At 45.2% G+C, this 24,154-nt stretch overlaps 1 pseudogene; it reads left to right on the top strand.

Moving 5' to 3' along the window:
- The first annotated feature begins 495 nt into the window (after window positions 1-495).
- Window positions 496-23,634, top strand: LOC147027279 (uncharacterized; annotated as a pseudogene).
- The last annotated feature ends 520 nt before the right edge of the window (window positions 23,635-24,154 follow it).

Here is a 24,154-nt window from a genome sequence, read left to right as displayed (position 1 = left end):
ACAGGTGACGGCTATAACCGCTATTGTTATAGCGGTTATAGCCGTCTTCCGTCCTGGCCATCTACAGCAGTCTCGCGTACTTTTTCGTTTTGGCATTTTATGAATCTTGTACTCTGTAATTCTGGGTCAAGTTTCTTTTAATTCATCCTGAGGAGCTCTCCGAAACATTGTTGGCTTTGCTGAATTGGTCAATTTTGCGCTAGATTTCTAGCCTCTGTGGTTCGTGCGATACACAGGTTTCCATAGATTCAGGCAAGAAATCTTGTACAGTCAAGAAATAGATTAGTCCGTCCTCAGTATGCGACCTCTGTTATTTTTCGGTGGGTTTATCAGCATCTCGAATACACCATCTTGTAGAGTGATTTATTTTAGAGCAAAGCTCAAAATTTGAAGTCGAAACTCCCATTACATTTTGCGCGAGAAGGAAAATGCCCGTTCATATCGCACCGCGCATATGCTCCCACATAGCCAGCATTACGCTGGCTGGGATGCAATATGGCACCTGCCTCGCCAGTTGGCCAGACTCTCTTTATATACAGCACTGACCGAAACCATGCCACCCTTTCAAGTCGAGCATACCCTGTGCCTGATACCCTTCATCATTTCTCTGGATTCCATCAACGTGAAAGGCAGAAGAAGTGCAAGATTGATTCATCCTTCCTGCATCAAGAAGAGTTGAAAGCACATGGTTCTGCCCTGTACAATCTGGCTGTTTCAGCCTACCTCAAAAAGGATGCATGGAAACCAATTCAGACTTCCATTGTTTCACTTGCTGAAAGCCTGACAAAATATGGGAACTATCTCGCCAGCCAGAACAAGCATGTTCGTGCATATTTATTTATTTTTAAAAATATTTTTCAGGGAAGAACACTCTACATTGTATTTCAATACTTGGGACACATACGCAACCACCTTACATGTTTTCCAAAATTTCAATGTATGGCATTGAATTGTGGATTTATTAACAATCAACCTTGAAGTTTTTTGCATTTCTACATGTTTTAAGTGATTTCCAACACCCCCCCCCCACACAAAAAAATGTGAGAGAAAAAAAAACATTTTGCACCATTTTTTTTTCAAAAAAATTTCGATTCTAGTTTTTTGGCATTTCTACATGCGTGTCGATCGAGCTTAGTATATTCAATCATGGTTCAGTTGAGTCTGATCCGTTTTGACCTTCAATGAATTGGATATCAGGTTCACTTGAGTGACCCAGCAGTATTGGCGGCGGAGGTTTTGCACTCTACAGAGTGCTCCCCCTCCAGTTCTTTCTGTTCTGCTATCTCAAATGACTTTATATTTCTTTGCAGCTCAAAGAAAGCCATGCCAGACTGAGCTTGACACCGACTGACAGGGACCATTTCAAAGTACCTTGTGTGACCCAAAACATCAGAAAGACTGTGAAAAAGAAATACACAGCAGTTCAAGAAGCCCTTATCCAGGCCAGGGGAAATGAGCCCATATTCTTGAACGATTTTTTGCCTGAGGATCGTCAACGGAGGCATGATTTCATCTCAGACATCGTATCACATTGCAAGGTCATATTGTTTCACTCATGTTTCTGTGGTTTCTGTGGAAAGTAAGTGACTTGAAATCTGAATCAGATTTGCTCAATGAGGCACACAATATTGGTTCCGGTTCCGGTTTTGAGCGGCAAGAGGTCTCCTTCGGGGCTCCCTGCTGACATTCTCAAAGTTAAGTTCCGGTTGTTATTTGTCCCGTTTTAACTGTTTAATTTTCTCAGCTACATGTTAATGTGTGTTCCTAGTTCGGTTTTGTTTCAAAAATCGTGCTATTTTGTGAGTATTTATGTCGACGTTCTTACCTGGTGTTTGAGGCCTAGTCCTAGGCTTGAGGCCTACCGGTTCCACTTGGTGTTCGATCGTTTTTTTTTTTTGTTTGTTTGTTTTTTCTCCCCATTACCTTCAATTTCTATCCTCCCCATTACCTTCAATTTTCATCCTCCCCACTTTCCAAACATCCCCCATTCTCCCAACTAATCTCTTTCTTATCTCAAAAAAAAAAAAAAAAAAAAAAAAAAAAAACACCCAACAACAACAACAACAACAACAACAACACGCTCACCTTCTCCCGATTCTGCTACTTCTTCTTCCTCTTAACTTCCTCCTCGTCTTCCTCGATTTCTTTTTTTTTTTTTTTACATTTCCATGACCTAATCTGTTGAACTCTCTCATACATTAATATTAACAACAAAAACGATCTTATGATGCTTCATCTTCCTCTCTCACACATGTGGTACTCTTTACTGTTTCACAATGCACTACTCTTCTGCTATTTCAACAGACTGCTTTCATTTCGACCTCTCCCTTCATTCCTTGCCTAAAAATCCAACTATTACAGCGCTTCTTCTCTCCATGCTCTGAATTCGCCTTCATTGCATCCATCAAGAATTGTGTTAAATCGCATCTCTGACCTAAAACTTTTAAAAACCACAGTTTGCCATGAATGCTACTTTCCATCAACCATTCTTTTTTTCCAACTTCAGTGCCAACTCACCCCCTCACCCCTCACTCTCACTCTCAAAGCAACCATCCTCTCTTCTCCCTCCAAGCCTCCCTCTCACCTCTTTCAAAAATTCCCCCTCACCTTTCTCCCACCTTTCATCCCCCTCACTCTTCCTTCTCTAAGTTGCCCCCCTCTCATCCACCAACCTGCCTCCTCCACTGCCCTCTCACCTCCATCTCTTCACTCCACCTCCTCAAATACTCAACTGCCATCTTCCTTGTCTCTTGTCCCCCCTCTCTCCCAGCACCACAGAGCCTTTTCTCCTCCTCATTCGGCCCCCTCCCTCGCTATTCTGCAATTCCCCACACTCCTTCAGCAACCCTCCTTACCTCCCCCCTGGAGTCCCTCGTCCTACCCTCCCCCGCCCCCTCCACCTCCTGCACCCAAAGCCTCCTCCCCTACCTCTTCATTAAAAGTGTGGACCTCAAATATCCGGGGCCTTCGCTCAAACCTTTCAGATCTTTCCATGCAGGTTGCCACTGACAAACCAGACATTATCTGCCTAACAGAAACTTTCCTCTCCCAAGACGTGTCTGACTCCCAAGTATCTCTCCCTGGTTACTCCCTCTTACGGTATGACAGACCTGAGCCTCGTCCTGGTGGAGGTGTTGCTCTCTTCATCAAAGACTCTATTCCTCACTCTCCCTGCACTGCTCTCACTCCCCCACACCCCCAGGAATACCTCTGGCTTCGGCTTCCCCTCCACTCCCACCTCATGTTTATATGTGTACTGTACCGTCCACCGAACAGTGATGACTCCATCTACACCTCACTCTCCGAAAACATGGACCATCTTCTATCTTCTCATCCAAACTCTCTCTTCCTCTTATGTGGCGACTTCAATTGTCATCACGCCAGTTGGCTAGGTGTGGGTACCTCTCTCACCTGCCATGGGACATCAGCAAAAGCTTTCTGTGACTCATTGGGACTGACTCAATCGGTCAACTTCCCGACCCGGATCTCAACCAATGGTACTCCATCTCTTCTGGATCTGATTTTGACAAATTTCCCTGACAATATCTGCTGCTCTTCCTTCGCTCCAATTGGTTCTTCTGACCACGTCCTTGTTAAAGTGGACATCTCTCTGGCTGTTATCAGAGAACCACCTCACCGCCGTCCAGTCTGGCATTTCACTCAAGCCGACTGGCAGGGTCTCCGAGCAGCCATCAAACTTACAGACTGGTCTCCTATCACTACTTTCTCAAACATCAACTCATCCTGGGAATTCTTTCAAAGAAACTTGCTCTCCCTCATGCACAGATTTATCCCCTCTCGTGTTCAGTTGTCTTACCCTTCCTCCCGCCCTTGGTTTACTGAAGCTTGTGGCGAGGCAGTTGTCCTGGAACAACTTGCCTTTGCCTCATGGAAAGCAAACCCAACTGAGGCAATCTCAGTTCTTTCCACAAAGCTCGGAACAAGTGTGTAGCTGCCCTCAGGAGAGCCAGAAAACAACATCTTTCTCATCTCAAGTCTGAACTCTCAAACCTCTCTCCCTCCTCAAAATCCTGGTGGCGTTTAATCAAATCTGTTTCTGGTGTATGTTCCCCCTCCATCCCCTCCCTTACCTCAAATGGCCGCACTGCTGATTCCACACGTGATAAAGCTGAATGTCTAAACTCGGTGTTTGCAGCTAAATCTTGTGTCCCAAACCCATCACTATCTCTACCCACTTTACCCAGTCGCACCCAACTGTCCCTGGACTCTGTATCCTTTTCTCCTGACAAGGTGGAGAGCTTGCTTTCAAACCTCGAGTCAGATTCTGCAACCGTTCCAGACGGCATCAGCCCCACGTGTCCTCAAAGCCTGCTCTTCTGCTCTTGCTCACCCTCTCTCTGTTCTATTCACTCTCTCATTTACCCAAGGTCATCTGCCATCTGCTTGGAAATCTGCTAACATCACTGCCCTGCATAAAAAAGGTGCAAAAACAGATCCCTGTAACTATAGACCAATCAGCCTTCTCCCAATCATCAGCAAGGTTATGGAATCCATCATCGCTTCAGACATGAAATCCTTCCTCTTCTCCAATGGCTTGATTTCCAATCATCAATTTGGTTTCAGACCAGGTCACTCTACCCTAGATATGTTGCTACTGCTCTCCCATCAATGGATGGAGGTCCTCAATGCCAGACAGGAAATCCGAGCCGTATCCCTGGACATATCACGTGCTTTTGACACAGTCTGGCACCCTGCCCTACTCACCAAACTCTCTTCCCATGGTATTCAAGGCCATCTCCACTCATGGCTCGCAGACTTCCTCTCCTGTCGCAGTCAACGTGTGGCCCTAAATGGAGTTCTTTCATCCCCTCTTCCTGTGCAGGCTGGAGTTCCTCAAGGTAGCGTTCTGGGCCCTGTTCTTTTTCTGGTTTTCATCAATGATCTCTCGGACTCTCTGGAAAATCCTCTATTTCTCTTTGCCGACGACTCCACCCTCTGCCGTACCATCTGTCATCCCTCAGACCGGCAAGCAGCAGCTTCTTCGCTCACTGCAGATCTGGATAAAATCACAAACTGGTCCAACACGTGGAACATGTCTTTCAATCCAGACAAATCTCACACTCTCACTATGTCTCTTGAAAGGACCGTTTACAAAACCCCCCATCCACTTTCTCAACAATCCTCTGGAAGAAGTCTTTTCTTTCAAGCTTCTGGGTCTCACTATCTGCCATGACCTTTCCTGGGAAAGTCACATTTCCAACCTTGCCTCAAAAGCCAGTCGCCGACTGGGAATCCTCCGTCGTGCAAAGTCCTTCCTTGGCCCTCTTGAGCTCCTGACCACTTACAAAGCTTTTGTCCGTAGCCTGATGGAGTACTGCTCTCCCCTCTGGGCTGGTGCTCCTGCCTCCCACCTTTCTCGACTTCACGCTGTCGAAACCAGGGCTTTTAAGATCATTGGCATCTCCCGCAATGAAGCTGAGTCTTTGGGCCTCTCACTCAATCACCGCAGGTTGGTCGGTGGTCTTTCTGTCTTCTACCGACTCCTCTCCAGCCTTGCCCCCCTGCTCTCTCTGTGATTTGTCCCAACCACATTTCCACAGGGCGCTCAAGGTCCGCCAACAACCCCCTTCTGGTAAAACTACCAAAATCACGAATCACTGCTCATCTTCACTCTTTCATTCCTCTTTTTTTCCCGCCTTTGGAATAAACTTCCTCACTCTATTCTTTCCCATTCTTCCCTCCAGGCTTTCAAAACAGCTGTTCACCACCACCTCTTATCTTCCCCCATCCAAATCCTCGATCTTTTCTACCCCGATAATCCACCCAAGCCCACTTCCTTCAATTCTCCTGCTTTCCTTCCTGAAAGTCCCTTTAATGTCCATCTTCCCCTCGCCATGTTCCCCGTCCCATCCCCATCCCTCTCCCTTCCACAGTTCACCTGTGTCTGTTCCCCAATGTTTTGTCCCTTCCACTCCCGCCCCTCTTGTCTCATGCCTCCTTGCTGTGAGTTGTGTGTTAGCTCTCATACGAGCCTCGACCAAGGTATACAAAAAAAAAAAAAAAAAAAAAAAAAAAAAAAAAAAAAAAGGGAATGTAAAAGACACTCCCAGAGTACCATTCAAGGGCAATGAGGCGAGACTTTCTCCAAAGTTTTGGAAGGGCAACTAGGTGCAAGTCTGCCTTTCTCCGCTCAGCTTACTATAGGTTGACTGGTGACAGTAGTGCAGCTTCTACAGCAAAAGAGGCAGAAGCAGACCAGAGAGTGTCCAGAATCCTGGATGATGAAGACCCCGATCTTATTTGGGATCTACCTATGAACAATGATGGTCGCCCCGAACAAAACAACGACTTCCTCCAGCAGTGTCAGCGATTCATCAATTCTTCAGTAGAAACAGCTGTCAACAACAGAAGACACTATGTGGTGGCTGACAGTGATGTGGTGACTCACCTGGCAACCGCTTTGATTGTCCGAGATCTACATGAACAAGTCTCAAGTCAGTGTCCAGAGGGAACAGCCATACCCAGTATCCAGTGGCTGAGGGTGCAGTTTTGGCCACACTGACCCACAGCCAAATCAGCTAGCCACGATACAGGTCGTCTCAAAATCAAGTTCATGGTCCAGGCTCATCAGCTGAGATCCAATCATGAAGATGCCCACTCTGCATCTGCATTATTCAGGTACGAGAAAGAGTTTGGTATCAAGTTTCGCAACCACCTTACATTTGCTGCTTTGGATGACAAGCAAACAGTCAATGTCGGCGAGCCTAATTGTCCTGTTGCTGCCGTTGAAAGAGGGAAGGAGGTACTGGTTTCTAAAGGAAAGAAACTTGCTGTGTCTGACCAAAATTTCACCAGGCTAAGTTTGACACCCATTGTGGTGATGATCATTGATGTCCCTGAAAGCACTGAGGAGTCGTTCCATCGAGGAAGGGCCTTTGTAGTCTTCAAAGAAAATGCGTTCCAGCCATCATCTCTTGGGAGACACATGGCAGAGCTGAAGGAAATACTTCAAAGATTCGGACCTTTGAAACCAATTCTCCTGCTGCATGCAGATGGTGGCCCTGACCACCGGTTCACTATCACTGAAAGTCAACTGTCACTTCAACTATCACTGATGTTCCTTTGGCTGAAATTTGACCAAGACGTTCTGTGTGCCATTGGTACGCCTCCTCAAAATAGTTGGAAAAATCCTGTTGAAAGAATCATGAGTATCATCAATATTGCCTTGCAAGGTGGGGTGTTATGAGAGAGGAAGTGCCTCATGAAGATGAGCTGAAGTGCTGTGGTTCATTGATTTTTTCATCTTCTACAATTTCTTGCTTCAAAGTTTCTATTGTCTTCTATACCTTCCTAACATGCCTCCTGACAATGAATACCATCGATGTCTTCGTCATCCAGGCACTCCAACACTCCATCCATGATAAAAAAAATTTAAAAACCTCCCTCCCCACCTGGAAAAATTGGAAGAGGTGCACACTAAACAAGTAATTTTTTGTGGCCTAATTTACCCTATTTACACCTTTTCCAGATTCAATTATATATAATCATTATTTCGTACGTAATCTTTATTTCGCTTCCCCTTTTTAAATTAAATCAACAACTCCCCCCATTTTGTGTAATGGTACAACGTTAACTTTGATTCGGGTAAAGGGTAAAAGGTTCTAACTTCACGGACGTTCAAGAACGTATGATTTTAGCCGAAGTATTTGTCAAGTGTTTGCACGAGCAATTGTTGAAAAAATAGAAATCAGCCAAACGAAGGTCAAGAAGCACTATGGCGCGCTTTTTACCTCAGATCGAGAGGTAAAATGACAAAATCGTAATCCGGCCCTGGTCGAGTGTTTGCACGAGCAATTGATGAAAAATTAGAAATCAGCCAAACGAGGGTTAAAAAAACACTATCGCGCGCTTTTTACCTCAGATCGTGAGGTAAAATAAAAATGACAAGCCATCCATATTTTCCATAATCTTATAGCTAAACAACTCAGACGTTTGATTAGATGCATCATTTGAATTATATAAAATTAATTTGAACATTTATTTGTTGAAAACAGTTGTTATGGTCTCACCAATGGCCGCGCTTGTCAAGGCGCTCACGGAATCCTTGTTGCCGTTGTATTTTTTATAAAGTTGAAAGAATAAAAACGACAAACACCACAAACGCGAGACTTACCTTATTCTTCACAGGAAACACTCACCTTTCGAAATATCTGCACGGAGTCGCAGCACCGACGCAAGCAACCCGTCTCACGACGGTCGAAACGCAGCTCTCGTTCCCTGTTAGTGGATGAACAAACTCTGATCTGACGTTCACCGTCTCTCGAACCAGTCTTCTGTGGGAAGGAGATCGCCAGAGAGACAGAATCAGACAGATGGAGAAAAACGGACAGAATTCAAGCACATCACGTCAGCAAGCAGCTTCTAATGGACGGATACTCCTACCAGTCTGTCCCGCCCATCGCCAGCGTTCTCCAGCTAATTCCTCCGACGTGACCAGCAGTTCTCTGAGGAAAAACAGGCCGTGATATTTTTATTCAACAAGTGCGTCGCGCTTTCATGGTCCGGTCTCGCCTTGAAACTTTCAGAGGCGTTATTCCACATCCGGGACATCGGTCTCGTTTTTTTTAAATTTATTTTTATAATAATTCGTCGTCTTTTTCTTCTGTCACGTGACGTGACGTCATTTCCTGTTGTTCGCACGCGCCTGTTTGACTTCCTGTCCAGATAAAAATAAATTTTTTGTGGTTTTTTTTTGTGTGTTGTTTGACGTATTTTGCAATTGACATTTGTGTCCGGGGTTGTGGGATTGCTTTTATTTAGGGTGTAGTTGTGTTCATAAGTTTTGGCGCGTATTTGTTGTGGTGAATTGAGGTGAATCAAGGGACATGACGCGGGATCACATGTTGTGCGTCTCGCGTATAAGGGGAGGTCTCTGCGGCACGAGTGGTTGTCCCCGGGGCATTGCCATTTACATCGGCTGTTCACTTGATGCTCGTTGACTGAAGGTGCTCATTGACTGGTGAGAATGGAGATTATATCGAACTCCGTGCTTACGCGAATTTATTCTGCAATGATTAATTGCCCATGTATACGTTACTGCTTATGTACTCCTAGCTGAACCTGTATTCCCCGGTGTGCCCGTAGAAGCGGCTCCAATCAAATGGAATAAAGCCTAAACTCTGAAGGTTCATCTCTCGCTCTCATTACAATTTATTCCATTTGATTTTCTCGGCTCTCTCAACCAACGATGGACAAGATCTACAAACCAGAGAGGTTCGACGCAGACCCAAACGCGACTGACGCAGAAATGAAATGGTCGCATTGGTTCTGCTCCTTCTCACACTATCTGACCATCATCGAGGAAGGAGCCGCCAAATTTGCCGCTCTCGTGAATCATGTCTCGCCCAGCGTGTACAGGCTCTTCTCGGAGTGCGACACTTACGAAGCAGCGATCGACGTGCTGCAGGCGCTCTACGTGAAGCCCAAGAACGAGGTATACATACGACATCTTCTCAACACACGCAAGCAAGCAGCCGGGGAGACAATCGATCAGTTCCTGCAAGCTCTGAATCAGCTGGGAAAAGACGGCAGCTTCCGGGCCGTAAGCGCCGAGGAACACCGAAAGGAAGCCACACGGGAGGCATTCATCCAAGGACTCAGATCAGCCCACATACGGCAACGCTTACTAGAGAAAGCGCAACCCACTCTTGACAAGGTGGTCGATCAGGCACGAGCAATGGATACGGCTCAGCAGCAATCTGAGTCATTTGGGACACCGATGCTGCTAATGAACGCTGCTACGATGGGAACCCAAGGAACCCCACTGGCACAGACACAGCCAGACATAGGGGATGGGGAAACACCCGAGGAGCCAGATACCCAGGCCACGTCAAACTCCTCAGCAACTGCTCCGGTTGGTAAATGCTTCTTTTGTGGGTACAAAAGGCATCCTCGTCAAAAATGTCCCGCCAGAGATGCCACATGCATGAATTGCGACAAGAAAGGGCATTATGCCAGGGTATGTAAATCTACTCTAAGGAGAAATAAACCCACTTCTGCGGCTCTCTACTCGCAAAATAAATTGACTGCAGCCTCCCCGGGGAATCTATCCAAGGCTTTCATCAACGTACGAATTAACGGGCATATGGCTGAGGCACTGATTGATACCGGTAGCTCTGAAAGTTTCGTCAACAGCTCGCTAGTGAAGGGCAGGAAATGGGTAATCCACCCGACTGACAATACGGTATGCATGGCCGCCACCTCACTACAATCCCGCGTACGAGGGTACTGCAATGTTGAATTGGACGTAAAAGGGTACACGCATCGGGATGTAAGGGTACTGGTGCTTCGTGATTTGTGCGCAGACGTAATTCTGGGTCATAATGTCCTCAAGCAGCACACGAGCGTCGAAATACCCTTTGGAGGAAGCAAACCTCGTCTAATTTTAAATGCGTTGACCACCGCGGAGGTGACATCCCCCCAGCTGTTCGCTAACTTGTCGCCGGTCTGCAAACCGATAGCGATTAAATCGCGGCGATATACCACTGCTGACATGAATTTCATCACTTCAGAAACCAAGCGATTACTGGAAGAAGGAATTATAGAACCGAGCGACTCGCCATGGCGCGCACAGGTGTTAGTAACCAGCAGTCAGAACCATAAGAAACGAATGGTTGTTGATTATTCCCAAACGGTCAATCGCTTCACCCAACTCGACGCCTACCCCCTGCCGCGCATAGATGAGATGGTCGAACGCGTGGCCAATTATAAGGTATTCAGTACCATCGACTTGCGAAGCGCCTATCATCAAATTCCCATCCGAGAGGAAGACAAACCTTACACTGCATTCCAGGCAGGGAGGCGCCTCTACCAATTCAGGAGAATACCTTTCGGTGTCACGAATGGGGTAGCTTGCTTCCAACGGGTTATGGACGACATCATCTCAGATGAAAACCTCAAAGACACTTTTGTTTACGTGGATAATGTCACAGTGTGCGGTAGGGATCAGAGGGAACATGATAGGAATCTGGACAGATTCTTGAGCATTGCTAGAAAATATAATCTGACTCTCAACTACGAGAAATGCGTATTCTCGGCAAGGTCAATTGACCTTCTCGGCTACACGATAGCCGACGGCACAATTAAGCCTGATCCTGAACGATTGCGCCCGCTCCGTGAGCTTCCACCACCTCAGGACTTGCAGACAATGCGCCGGGTGATCGGGATGTTCGCTTACTATGCGAGATGGATTTCGCAATACTCCGAGAAAATACATCCCCTAGTGCATTGCAAAAACTTTCCACCAGATGCCGCTGTTGTAAGAGCTTTCCACAACCTCAAGGATGATATCAGTAAGTCCGTGGTTTTATCGATCGACAGCTCGGTGCCCTTCGTGGTGGAAACCGACGCTTCAAATCACGCCATAGCTGCTACACTTAATCAGTCTGGGCGGCCGGTCGCGTTCTTCTCGAGAACTCTCTCTAGAAGCGAGCAGAGACACTCAGCGATAGAGAAGGAAGCGTACGCCATCGTTGAAGCGCTGCGGAAATGGAGACATTATTTACTGGGAAACCACTTCACGCTCGTTACGGACCAACGATCCGTGGCATTCATGTTTGATGGGAAAAATAACGGGAAAATTAAGAATGAAAAAATTATGAGATGGCGGATAGACCTAGCTTGCTACAGTTACGACATTGTTTACCGGCCCGGGAAAGAAAACCCTGCTGCAGACACCTTCTCTCGGGTCTACAGTTCGGCAACAATCAGTCAGGCTTTGCAAGACCTCCATGTGTCTCTGTGCCACCCGGGGGTAACCAGGATGGCACATTTCGTGCGTAGACAAAATCTTCCCTATTCTGTTGAAGATATTAAACAAATGAATGCTTCATGCCCTGTTTGTGCTGAACTAAAACCCAGATTCTTTGGCGCGGCATCTGGCAGACTGATCAAGGCCACTTCCCCCTTCGAGAGACTAAACATCGACTTCAAAGGGCCCCTGCCGACCGAAACAGACAACAGATACATATTCACCGTTGTTGATGAATATTCAAGGTTCCCTTTCGCATTTCCGTGCTCGGATATGACCTCGGGCACTGTCGTGAGATGTCTCTCTGACCTCTTCGCTATGTTTGGGAGACCTTCGTACATACATTCAGACAGAGGGCCGTGTTTCATGTCGGCCGGGCTAAAACAATTCCTATTAGAGCACGGCATAGCAACTAGTCGAACGACGGGTTACAACCCACAGGGAAACGGGCAGGTGGAAAGGTATAATGGAGTTATTTGGAAAGCCGTAACTCTGGCGCTGAAATCGAGAGGACTGGGCCCCGAGCGGTGGGAGGTTACTCTTCCCGACGCTCTGAATTCCATACGCTCTTTGCTCTGCACGTCCACCAATGCAACTCCTCACGAACGAATGTTTACTCACCAGCGACGTTATGTTGATGGTCAAACGGTGCCCAACTGGCTGACCCATCCCGGTACAGTGTTCATGAAACGCCCGGTACGACAAAGCAAGTATGAACCCCTGGTGGAGGGGGTCGAACTCATTGACACTAATCCAGAGTATGCTCATGTCAGGCTCCCGGATGGCAGGGAGACCACTGTGTCGGTTCGCCATCTGGCTCCCTCAGGTACTCCTCCCGCCGGTACACCACCTTCTGGCACTCCTCCTTCTGACATTTCCCCCCCAGGAACTCCGCCGGGCGACGGGGCTGCCGCGTTCCACCCGAGAGCGATCGAGGAGTCATCCCCGGCACAAGTCGAGGCTCACCAAGAGGATCGGGAGTCTCCCTCAAGTGAAACTGCCGTTTACTCCCGGAGAGGTCGACGAATAAGGCCCCCTCGACGACTCAATCTGTAAAGGGGATTATCGGCATTCTCGCTGCTCATGCTCCTATATGCCCATTATATCATATATCGATGCTCATTTCCATGCTCCTACAACTCAAAATAATCACTGCTTGGCATGTATGCTCCTGTAGACCTATTAGTCTGCGTTGCTTGAAATGTATACTCCTATAGTGCTAAAGCAATCATGGTGTGTAAGATGGGCCCCTAGTTACATTTTAAAGGTGAGGAGAATGTGGTGAATTGAGGTGAATTGAGGGACATGACGCGGGATCACATGTTGTGCGTCTCGCGTATAAGGGGAGGTCTCTGCGGCACGAGTGGTTGTCCCCGGGGCATTGCCATTTACATCGGCTGTTCACTTGATGCTCGTTAACTGAAGGTGCTCATTGACTGGTGAGAATGGAGATTATATCGAACTCCGTGTTTACGCGGATTTATTCTGCAATGATTAACTGCACATGTATACGTTACTGCTTATGTACTCCTAGCTGAACCTGTATTCCCCGGTGTGCCCGTAGAAGCGGCTCCAATCAAATGGAATAAAGCCTAAACTCTGAAGGTTCATCTCTCGCTCTCATTTCAGGGGGGGAAATTATAATATTTTCCGAAGATCACAAGAAATGTAAACGCGGAGGCCATTCGACCCATCGTGCCTGCTCCACATCAACACCAGTCCAATTTATATTAAAAAAACAGAAATTTATAAATGTCCTCTTCTGCGTCCGCTTCTTCTTCTTCATCTTAATCTTCTTCTTCAGCATCGTCTTCTTCTTCTTCATTATAATCTTCTTCTTTAGCATCGTCTTCTTCTTCATTATATTCTTCTTCTTCATCATAAACTTCTTCTTCTGCTTCCTCATATTCTTCTTCTTCCTCCTCATGCTCTTCTTCATCATGAACTTCTTCTTCTTCCTCTTAGTCTTCTTCTTCTTCATCTTAATCTTCTTTTTTGTGTTGACGCGTAAACAGAGCTGCTGGGCTCTAAAAATGGCACCTCCCCCCAAACTCATCGGCCTCCGCCAAATACAAAAAATAAAATAAACTAGAACTGCCACTTTATAACTGCTGGCAGTGATGACCGGGTACCCAAACGTGTCCGCCTTTGACACAACTGATACAACATGAGACTTAAATCATCGTCGCAAAGTTTCGCATTCATCGGAAAAGCGGTGCCGGAGAAAACATGATTTAATGGTGATACAAACACAGGCCTGCTTCGCGACGGCGCAGAACAGACGAGTGCTGAACCGGGCAGCACAAAGCGTTCAATTTCCTTATTACTGGCGAACAGATTAAAATGATTAAATGATTCTGGCTGCCAAACCACGTGACCGATCAGGTTGAAATTTTAAACTTTTGTTTCGCATGTCGGCTAAATTTCAAATGTGAAGTTTCGTATATACAGAAGCAGCAGTTCCAGAGTAAACATTAATTAATATTTATCCTTCAATCCAAGATGGCGGCCAAACCATGTGACTTGTGACGTCATAATTTTCACCACATGTGCAAACAGGATCGGAGACGATAAGTGCAAATTTTCGCTTCGCTAGGTTAAGCAGTTCCAGAGAAAACATTATTTAATATTTTTCTTAAAACCAACATGGCTGCCAAACCCTGGGCCCGATCCCGTTGAAATTTCAAACCGTCATTCCGCATGACTGTTCCACCATAAATGTGATGTTTCACATTTATTGATGCAGTAGTTCCAGAGTAAACATTAATTAATATTTTTCCTTCAATCCACTATGGCTGCCAAACGTTGCGTCGTACCTCTAAAGGGGGTGAGAACTTTTTATTCGTCATGGAGAGGCGGTCATAGTGGTGGAGTTTCGCCTGGATCTGTTCAGTCGTTTCAGAGAAAAAGACGTTTAAAGATATTATTTTTTAATCCAAGATGGCTGACGAACCATGTGACCTATGACATCACAAATTTAAATTCTGCTTCCAACTGGGTATTGCAACACGTTTCTGAAGTTTCGTGTTAATCGGTAAAGGTGCGTTTTTCTATCCAAGATGGCCACCAAACCATGTAACGTGTGATGTCATAATTTTTACCATGCGTGCATACACGATGGTAGATGATAATTACAAATTTTCGATTCGTTTGGTTCAGTGGTTCCAGAGAAAACATTATTTAATATTTTTCTTAAATCCAAGATGGCGGCCAAACCATCTAACGTATCAATTCGAAATTAACAAACTTATATCGCCTACGTGTCCCGAATATAGTTCTGAAATCTCCCCTTCATCCGACCAGCGCTTCTGGAGAAGAAGATGTTTGAAGGTTTTAGGGTTTTTTCAAGATGGCCGCCGAACCATGTGACCGATCAAGAACAAATTAACAAACTTGAGAAAGGACCTCATGGGGAATATATGTGTGAAGTTTCGTCTTCATCTGTCTTGCCCTTCTGGAGAAGAAGATTTTTTAAATTTATTCATTTTCAATCCAAGATGGCTGCCGAACCTTGTGACCTATGATATCATAAATTTAAATTCTGCTTTCCATCGTCGACCCGAACAAGTGTGTCGATTTTCGTGTAAATCGGATAAAGACTATTTTTCTATCCAAGATGGCCGCCAAACCATGTGACTTCTGAGGTAAAAATTTTTTACCATGTATGCAGACTTGAGGGAGGAAGGCACTTGCAAATTTTCGCTTCGATGGCTTATGAAATACCAGAGAAAACATTATTTAATATTTTTCTTAAATCCAACATGGCGGCCAAACCATGTGACCTATGACTTCGAAATTAACAAACTTGCATCGCATACATGTCACGAATATAGTTCTGAAATCTCGCCTTCATTGGACCAGCGCTTCTGGAGAAGAAGATGTTTGAAGGTTTTAGGGTTTTTTCAAGATGGCCGCCAAACCATGTGACGTATCAACAACAAATTAACAAACTTGAAAGAGGACCTCAGGGGGAATGTGCCTGTAAAGTTTCGCCTCAATCTGCACAGCCGTTCTGGAGAAGAAGATTTTTTTAAAAAAAACACTAAAAACAAGATGGCGGCCGAAATACGTCATCGATGACGTCAAGAAAAACATTTTCGTCGGTGATTTTAGGCGTAGATGATGCTCAAAATTTTTCAGATTTTTCCTATACGGCGTTCTACTTGACGAATTTTCACCGGTATATCGCTTCACCTATGACGTCACGAAAAATCACACGTGTTCCCCATAGGGAGCTTAGTAAAATGTATCAAACGAAAATTTTTTCCATTGCACGGTTTCCGAGATACAGATGTCCAAAGTTTATCGCTTTTTTCAAGATGGCGACCGTACCACGTGACCAATGACGTCATAATTATAACGTGATTGTGCTATCAAAAAAGATACATACTATGGTGAAAATTTCCTGTCGATCGGACTTCGTGTTCCAGAGAAAATGATTTTTAAAGTGAAAAAGGGTGCAAAATGCCGGCGGAAAAAGAAAAATAATAATAAACAGAAGAAAAACAATTGGGTACCCTGTACTCACAGGGTACCCTAATAATTCTCACGACTTTATACTGTTCACTCCGTCCCCTTGATGGATTTTAACACTGATTTACAGAGTCGACCGTGCTTCGAGCTCAATTGACAGTGTATCCAGTTTGCCCAACGTGGAGATGACGAAAAATGTTCTTTTGTTCCTTTTTTTTTTTAAAGACTATATTTTTTAGACTTTTAAAAAAAATTTTGAAAGACTTTTTTTTTTTCTTCATGGAGGAGGGGGGAATGGGCGAAAACGGTTCTTGGGTGAGAAACACAACATCAACCACACATCATCCAAGGAAGAACAAGGAAATCCAACACAGGTGGAGGCCATTCAGCCCATCATGCCTGTGAGAACACCACGACAGTAACCCATCCATACAAAATCCAAGGAAGAAAATACAAAAAAAGTTTTTAATTAATGAAATAAATTTTTTGGGGTTTTTTTGGTAGTTTTTGTATTTTTTTTTTCTTTTGCTTTTCTTCCCTTCGAAGAGGGGGCATGGGCTTGGTTAAAAACACACATCAACCACACAACCCCCCTTAACAAGACCCCCACCAACAGCACTTCGTACACAATCACCCATCAACACAAAGTACCTAAAAGTCTTATCAACATCCCCGTACCCCTCTACCTCCATAACTTCCAGGTACCTCTCTAATTCCAATTTAAACTGATATACTTTTTCTGCTGCCACTACCTTTCCAGGGAGGCCATTCCATGCATTATTAAAGTCCTGTCTCCTTCAGCCGCTCCTCATAGCTGAGTCCAGCTCGTCCTGGAATCAATCCAGTAGCCCTACGCTGAACCCTCTCAATGGCATCTATGTGCTCCCTACGTTGTGGTGACCAAAACTGCACACAATATTCTAGATGCGGCACTCACTAAATTCCTGTACAATGTCAACACCACCTCTTTTGATTTATAATTGATCCCCCTCCGAATACAACCTAAAACCCTGTTTGCTTTACCTACAGCTGCCTGGCACTGTGCTGCCTGTTTACCTCCTGTATCCATTACCACCTCCAGATCCTTCTCCTGTGGGACAGGCTCCAAAATTACCCCCTTGCAACTTCCAGGTACCGATCTAATTGAACGCACGTGTTGCGATGAAAGCTCCGACTATTATTCTTATTGTTATTAACGTTACGTTATTATTAGCGAATGTAGTGAGCTTCATACTCAACGCGTGCACATGAGAGAATAGGAAACAACAACAACAACAACAACAACAACACAATGCCCTGGCAATTTGGAATCCGTGTCGTCGGCTATGACCCTTTTGCTTCCGGTTTTTGTCATGGGGAATGATGCGTCCCAGGAGATAAAGGCATCGTCGGAGACATGAAAGACTCAAATATCAGACATGGTGTATATTTCCTCCACTGATTTTAATAAAGATATCTCCCGCATCATCAAAAAATAATTTTTAATCGTAATTTACATGATTTGATCGCTGATCCCCAATCCAGGCCGAAGTAACCGGAAATTGCAGCATCGAATGTAAGAAGAATTCTACGTTCGCTTCGAGGCTTTGCCTATTACATATTATAACGAAAACGATAGTTATATCCTGAACAAACGCCTTCACGTCCGTGTTTTAGTGAAGGATCCGTTCCGAGTGAAGGAAACGTACACCGAAGGACGCCATGACAGGACCTGTTTATTGTGTGCATGTGTAGCCTTACCGTGACGTCATAATGCCATTTAACACGTGATTGCACTCCTCGTGATTGCACGTGATTAGGTGTCAGGTCAGGCCAGATTAGACCTGTAACTTGCAACAGGTACCATGTAAACCTGTACTAACCTGTTCCATGGTCGAGCTGTCAGCGACGAAACCGTCCCCCCCACCAGGTTTTTTGGTGAGGAGGGTGTTTGGATATGGACACCCAGCAGGACTAAAAACAAAACCTGTCAAAGGGTGGAGGCCTTGTGAGCCAACGGCTATCCATATCTCGTGCCCAACTGTGTCTGCGGACGTCCTCCTGCAGTTGGGTTACTTCTTATTAGGAGGTTGGTGGCAGGATTTGCACTCCGGCCACCGTAAAACTCTTCATTCCGTAAAACACAAGAACGCAAAGAAAGCTGAAAACTCACTCCATGGGAGTACCTCCTGTGCAGTTTCCCTTCGCAGGGCAGCTCACTGGATGATGGGATTGGGGCAAAGCTTTCGGGACCCCCAATCTTTGATGATAGGAGGGAAACCACGGGGTAACATTCCCAGGTCAGATTGTGGGAGAGTGTGTAGGAGTAGTGCTGAGATGTCGTCCACCAGACGGCAGTCTGCTTGGGTTAACCTGAGGCGGTCCCTTGGGGTGGGTGTACCATGAGAGACTTGGGGTGGGTATACCCATGTACCATGAGACAACAGAAAACTTCATCATAAAACAAGGAACAAGATATATTGTTACGAATCTGGCAGCCATGAGCACTCAACATTCAGGTCCTTATAGAACAGTTATATCAGTGAGTGTTTCTAGTTAGGGCCCCATCCCTTGTTTTGTGGGTAATTCAGTGTACATGCGCTTCGAAGTTATTTTATTGATAGGATTTTTACCCCAAAAACAACCCTCTGCTCGCAGCATTGTCCGCGCTCTTCGCGCACTCCTCGGCATGTGTGCATGGGCGGAATTCCATGCCCCAGGTGGTGTGGATTTCACACCAAATATGGTCACGAAGCGTTTCGCTCTGGCTTGGTCCAAATATGGGCACGGAGCGCTTCGTTCTGGCTGCACGCCAAATAAGGGTATGCGTCATTTTCCGCCCAATGGGCAATGCGCGGACCAAAACCGGGGCGGTCCTTCTCAAGAAGGCGGAACCGCGACACGCCGTCCACCTAATGGAAGCAGGCGACGGGGGAGCAGACCACCCCGAAAAACGATTGGAAAAGCTTGGATGATTTGCGTCCCGTCTGCTCGAGCACACCTCTGTCTGGGTCTGCGGCTGACTGCATCGCGCGCATCCGAGGCGTCTCATCTGGCGCATTACTACAAGCGGTCGACCATCTCATCACGGGAGATCACTTCGTCTCGGCTCCTCTGGGTTCGGCTGCCCTGGTCCGTTCTTTGGCAACTGGTGCTCCGGAAAGGTGCGGCCAGGTAGCCAGCACGTTCTCTTCCCTCAGCTCGTCTTTCCTCCGTGCTGAAGGGGCAATAAAGACCTCGAGGTCCATCTCTTTCTGGGGTATTTGTGTGTGCGTGTGTGTGTCCGTGGGCCCTGTCTCTAAGTAGTATTGTTTAAGGAATTGCTTGTACATTTGATTCCCTTCTTTATTCGGATAACTCTGCCCTTATGTGCTCCCCTCATCCCCCAATTATTATAAATAAATCCCCTTTTGTTAAATGTTCCAGCTCGTTCCTGTGTTTCTTTCATTGGCTTCACACGGTGTGTGTTGAGAAATAGCTAGGCAGTAGATTGTTCATTTGGACCGACAGGCCTCGGTGACCATCTGCTCGGGTTACACGCGGTTCGAGCACGGTAACGGCTCGTCCCGCTCGAGGACTGTCGAAAGTGTGAATTTCCCGGTAGCTTTGCCGTGTGGGTAATTAGCTATATTGAAGTTTGGCAATTAACCCTACCCCACACGGTCGAATTATTGGCGATTCATGGTCCTGTAAGGGTCCCATGCCTTTCGGACTTATCCAAGGGTCACGACCTAAATTCCGGTGTGTTCGGTGGAGCCGACTCCACTGATCCCTCAAGCGGTTGCTCGCCACTGATACCCGGCCTCACAATATTACGAAACTAGAAGGGTACTCGGTAGAGCGCATCCCTTTGTCACGCAATTCCTGATCCACAAGAACATATTGGGCCCAAAACATTTTTGAGATAACATCTTATGTATCGTTTTTGGCCCTATCTCTCAATACAATGATGTAGAATTACTTTCGGAAATTAAATAATTCTTGTATCCAGATCCACATTCAGATCTTCAACAAAATCAAATCAATTCATCCTTGTCACACACCCACCCTGCCCACAAAATTTCATCCGAGTTTGTCCACAACTTTTTGAGAAATAATGCACACAGATAGACAAACAGCCAGAGAGGGGTAAAATATAACCTCTTTCACCATCGGTGGTGGAAGTAAAAATCATAGCAGGACTGCAATGATCACAATGACAACTGGAAGGGCACTTGGTAGAGTACATACCTCCACCACTCAATGCTTGATTCATGAGAACCTATCAGGCACAATACATTTTTGAAGAATAAAAAGAGCAATCAGAGATTGCAAACCCCCGCCAGGACTTCTTTTGAGTGGTGTATTATATATAATTTTTAGGGTAAATCCAAGATGGCTGCCAAAGTAGCCAAACCATGTGACCGATGATGTCATGTGCGTGACCCTTTTGTTCATCGTGGATAGGTGGTCATATGTGTAAACTTTCGCTTCGATCTTTTCAACCATTTCAGAGAAGAGGACTTTTTTGAAAGTTTTACAAAAAAAAAAGAAAAAAATATATGTATATGTATATATGTATATATCATATATCAATATATATATATATATATATATATATATATATATATATATATATATATATATATATATATATATATATATATATGGCGGCCGAATCACATGACCAATGATGTCATCAAAAACATTTCTGTGGACCATTTTATCCCTAGATGACCCTGAAAATTTTTTATACTGATCGGATGTAGCGTTCCACATATGCAATTTATGACATCACAACAAAGGCACCCATGACATCATAAAAATACCACACATTCCCCATGAGGAGTACTTGCGATGTGCCACTTGTACACCCATGGCTTGTGAAACGCTTTTGTGAAGTTTCCCCTCAATTTGTCCAGCCGTTCTGGAGATTTTATAGGTTTTCAGGTAAATGCAATATGGCTGCCAAACCATGTGACCAATGACATCATATGTGTGAATCTTTTGTTCCTCATGGACAGGTAGTCACACGTATAAAGTTTTGCCTCGATCTGTTCAGCCACTTCAGAGAAGGAGATTTTTTAAGGTTTTTTTTTTTTTAAACAATATGACTGCCGAATCACGTGACCAATGATGTCATTAATTTTTTTCTAAGGACCATTTTATCCCGAGATGACCCTCAAACATTTTTCATACTGATCGGATGTGACGTTCCGCATATGCAATTATGACGTCATAACGAGGGCACCTATAATGTCATGAAAAATCACTCTAATTCCCCATGAGGAGCACTTGCTGTCTGTCAAGTTTAATTTTTTTTTCCTTGGTGCAGTTTCAGAGACACAAAAGTCCAAATATTTTCCGGTTTTCAAACATGGCTGCCACACCACGTGACCTATGACATCATAATTATCATTACAAAATTGTACGAGTAGTTGCACCAATGGGGAAAATTTTGTCTCCATCCGACAAGCGGTTGTGGAGAAAAACACAAAAGTTCTATGCAGACAAAAGACAGACAGACAGAGAGGGGCTGAAAACACAAGCCCCCTTCACCTTCGGTGGCGGAGGTAAGTAGAAGGGCACTCAGTGGAGTGGATACCTCTGCCACGCAATACCTGATCCATAATATATCTGGCCCAATACATTTTTGAAATATCATTCTTAATATCGTTTTTGAGCCCTCCATCTCAATTAAATGGTGAAGAATCACTTTTATAATTAAATAATTATCATATCCAGATCCGAATTCGGATCTTCACCAAAATCGAATCAATTAGTCCTTGCCACACACCCAACCTCTCCACCAAGTTTCATCCGAATCAGTCTCCAACTTTTTGAGATATCCTGCACACAGACAGACAAACAAACATACAAACAAGAAGAAGAAGAAGTCATGCAGAGCACGATACTTTCAAAATCCATAAAACAAATTTGACATCAGGAATAATTGACCGGTTAAATTCAGTGAGCTGGAATATAAATCCTCTTCAAATTTCAAGTCAATCGGATGAAAATTGAGGATTTTATAAATACCACCTCAGTTGTTGACCTTGGGCCGAGGTTGACCTCAAAAAGAATTGGCAGTTTTCTTTTTTCCCCCCTTTTTTTTGGAATACACTGTCGAGGCTCGTATGAGGGCTAACATACAGAAACACATAACAAGGGGAGCAGGAGACAAGCAAGGCAGGAGAGGGAAGGAAGAAACAGTGGGGAACTGTAATGTACTCAATGAACAGGGATGAAGACTCTGAAGTGGGAACAACAGGTTTATTCGGGACACAGCACTACACAGCACAGCACAGCACAGAACCACACCGCATCAGAACATATGCGGATCACTTTATTTGCCTTAACCACGCCCCGGTGCACCCATGTATGCATACATTATCATAAACTACTGATACATCACAGTGTGTTTAAAGGGTGTACAGGTCTTAAGGATCAGAAGTCTATATATGCATTCTAAAGGGTATGTTCCAATCGCAGTTTGGGGCTAAGGGGTCATATGGGACAAGGATGTAATTGCCATCATCCATCGGGTATGTCAAAATCGAGGCCTCCACCAGACATTGTTTTGAGTGACTCAATGCCTCAATAGAGCTCTCGGACCATACAAATTTTGCTCCTTTCTCCACCAATTTGATGAAAGGTCTTAAAATCCCTGTAAAGTTTCCAAAAATCCTAAAATCGTCTGACTTCTCTTACGTTTTTGGGGACGGGCCACTCTTTTCCCGATTTCACTTCGCAGGATCAGTGGGCACACCGCACTCGTTGATCACGTGACCCAGGTAAGTCACCTCTCTCTTGAAAATTTCACATGTGCTCGAGTTAAATTTCAACCCGGCTCCACTGAATCTGTCACACAACTCTTATAAATTTTTGGCAGTATGTTCAAATGTGGGAGCATGGACCAACACATCATCCAAATAGACCAGGCATGCTTGCCATGGTAAGCCAATGAAGACACATTCCAGGCGCTCACAACACGGCAGGGGCATTGCGCAATCCAAATTACAAACTGCAAGAGGCCATTTCCCATGGATAACGCTGTTTTCTCTCTTCCTGCTTCATCCATTTCCACCTGTCAATAAACCCTCTTCAAATCCAATGTCGAAAACTATCTTGATCTTAGAGATGGCATTGAGGGTGTCATCAATCATTGTCAGGGGACATGGGTCCTTCAGTGTCACATGATTGAGGTCAAAATAATCCACAAAAAAGCAAATAGTTCCATCCTCATCCTACTTTTTCACCAGCACAATGGGCAACACCCAAGGACGAAACCATGGGCTCGATAATTCCGGCCTTTTTAATTTATTCTTTTTTTTTTTCCACAAGTTCCTCAGCCTCCTGCCTCTCAGCAAGAGGGAGTCACCGTGCTGGTTGGTGCACACGCTGAGACTCGCCGGTATGAGTTTGACGCCTGATGAGGCTCGTGCGCCCAACTCAGGAGAGAGAGAGAAAACATCCAAGTTCTGACAAACCAACTGATGCAATGTCCTCAACCTGCTCCGATATTAGGCCCTCTTCAGAGCATGTCATCATGTCCATCACTCCCTCGGGCCAATAATTTTCCCCATAATTTTGTCCTTTGCATGGCTGTGTTGGCAAGCCCGTGGATCTGCCCCCTCCCTCCAGTGACTTCCTCCACCCCACATTTTATCACTATTGCTCCACCCCTGATGGTCCATGGCTCGTCGGATAGGTTGAGCAACCTCACTGGAAGCGTAGGTTTACCGGCGTCCACGGGGGCACGACCCATCATCAATTCCCTGGCCTCTTGCGAGGTCCACGACTCCACTAGCCTGAGCTGGTTCCCATGAAGGAGATGAAGAGGAGTTGAAGGAGATGTAACCAGAGTTGGTGTCAAAGCCACCCAATGCTCGCCTGTTTATACATTTATCGTTTTTAAAAGACTCGTCTAATAATTAATATTTTTTACAAAGC

The sequence above is a fragment of the Eptatretus burgeri genome, chromosome 5 (assembly GCF_056783735.1).
Source record: "Eptatretus burgeri isolate ZD-2024b chromosome 5, Ebu_testis_v1, whole genome shotgun sequence".
In the NCBI taxonomy this organism is placed as follows: Eukaryota; Metazoa; Chordata; class Myxini; order Myxiniformes; family Myxinidae; genus Eptatretus; species Eptatretus burgeri.
The sequence above is the reverse complement of the archived record's forward strand: the minus strand, read 5'-3'. Positions and strand labels throughout refer to the sequence as shown.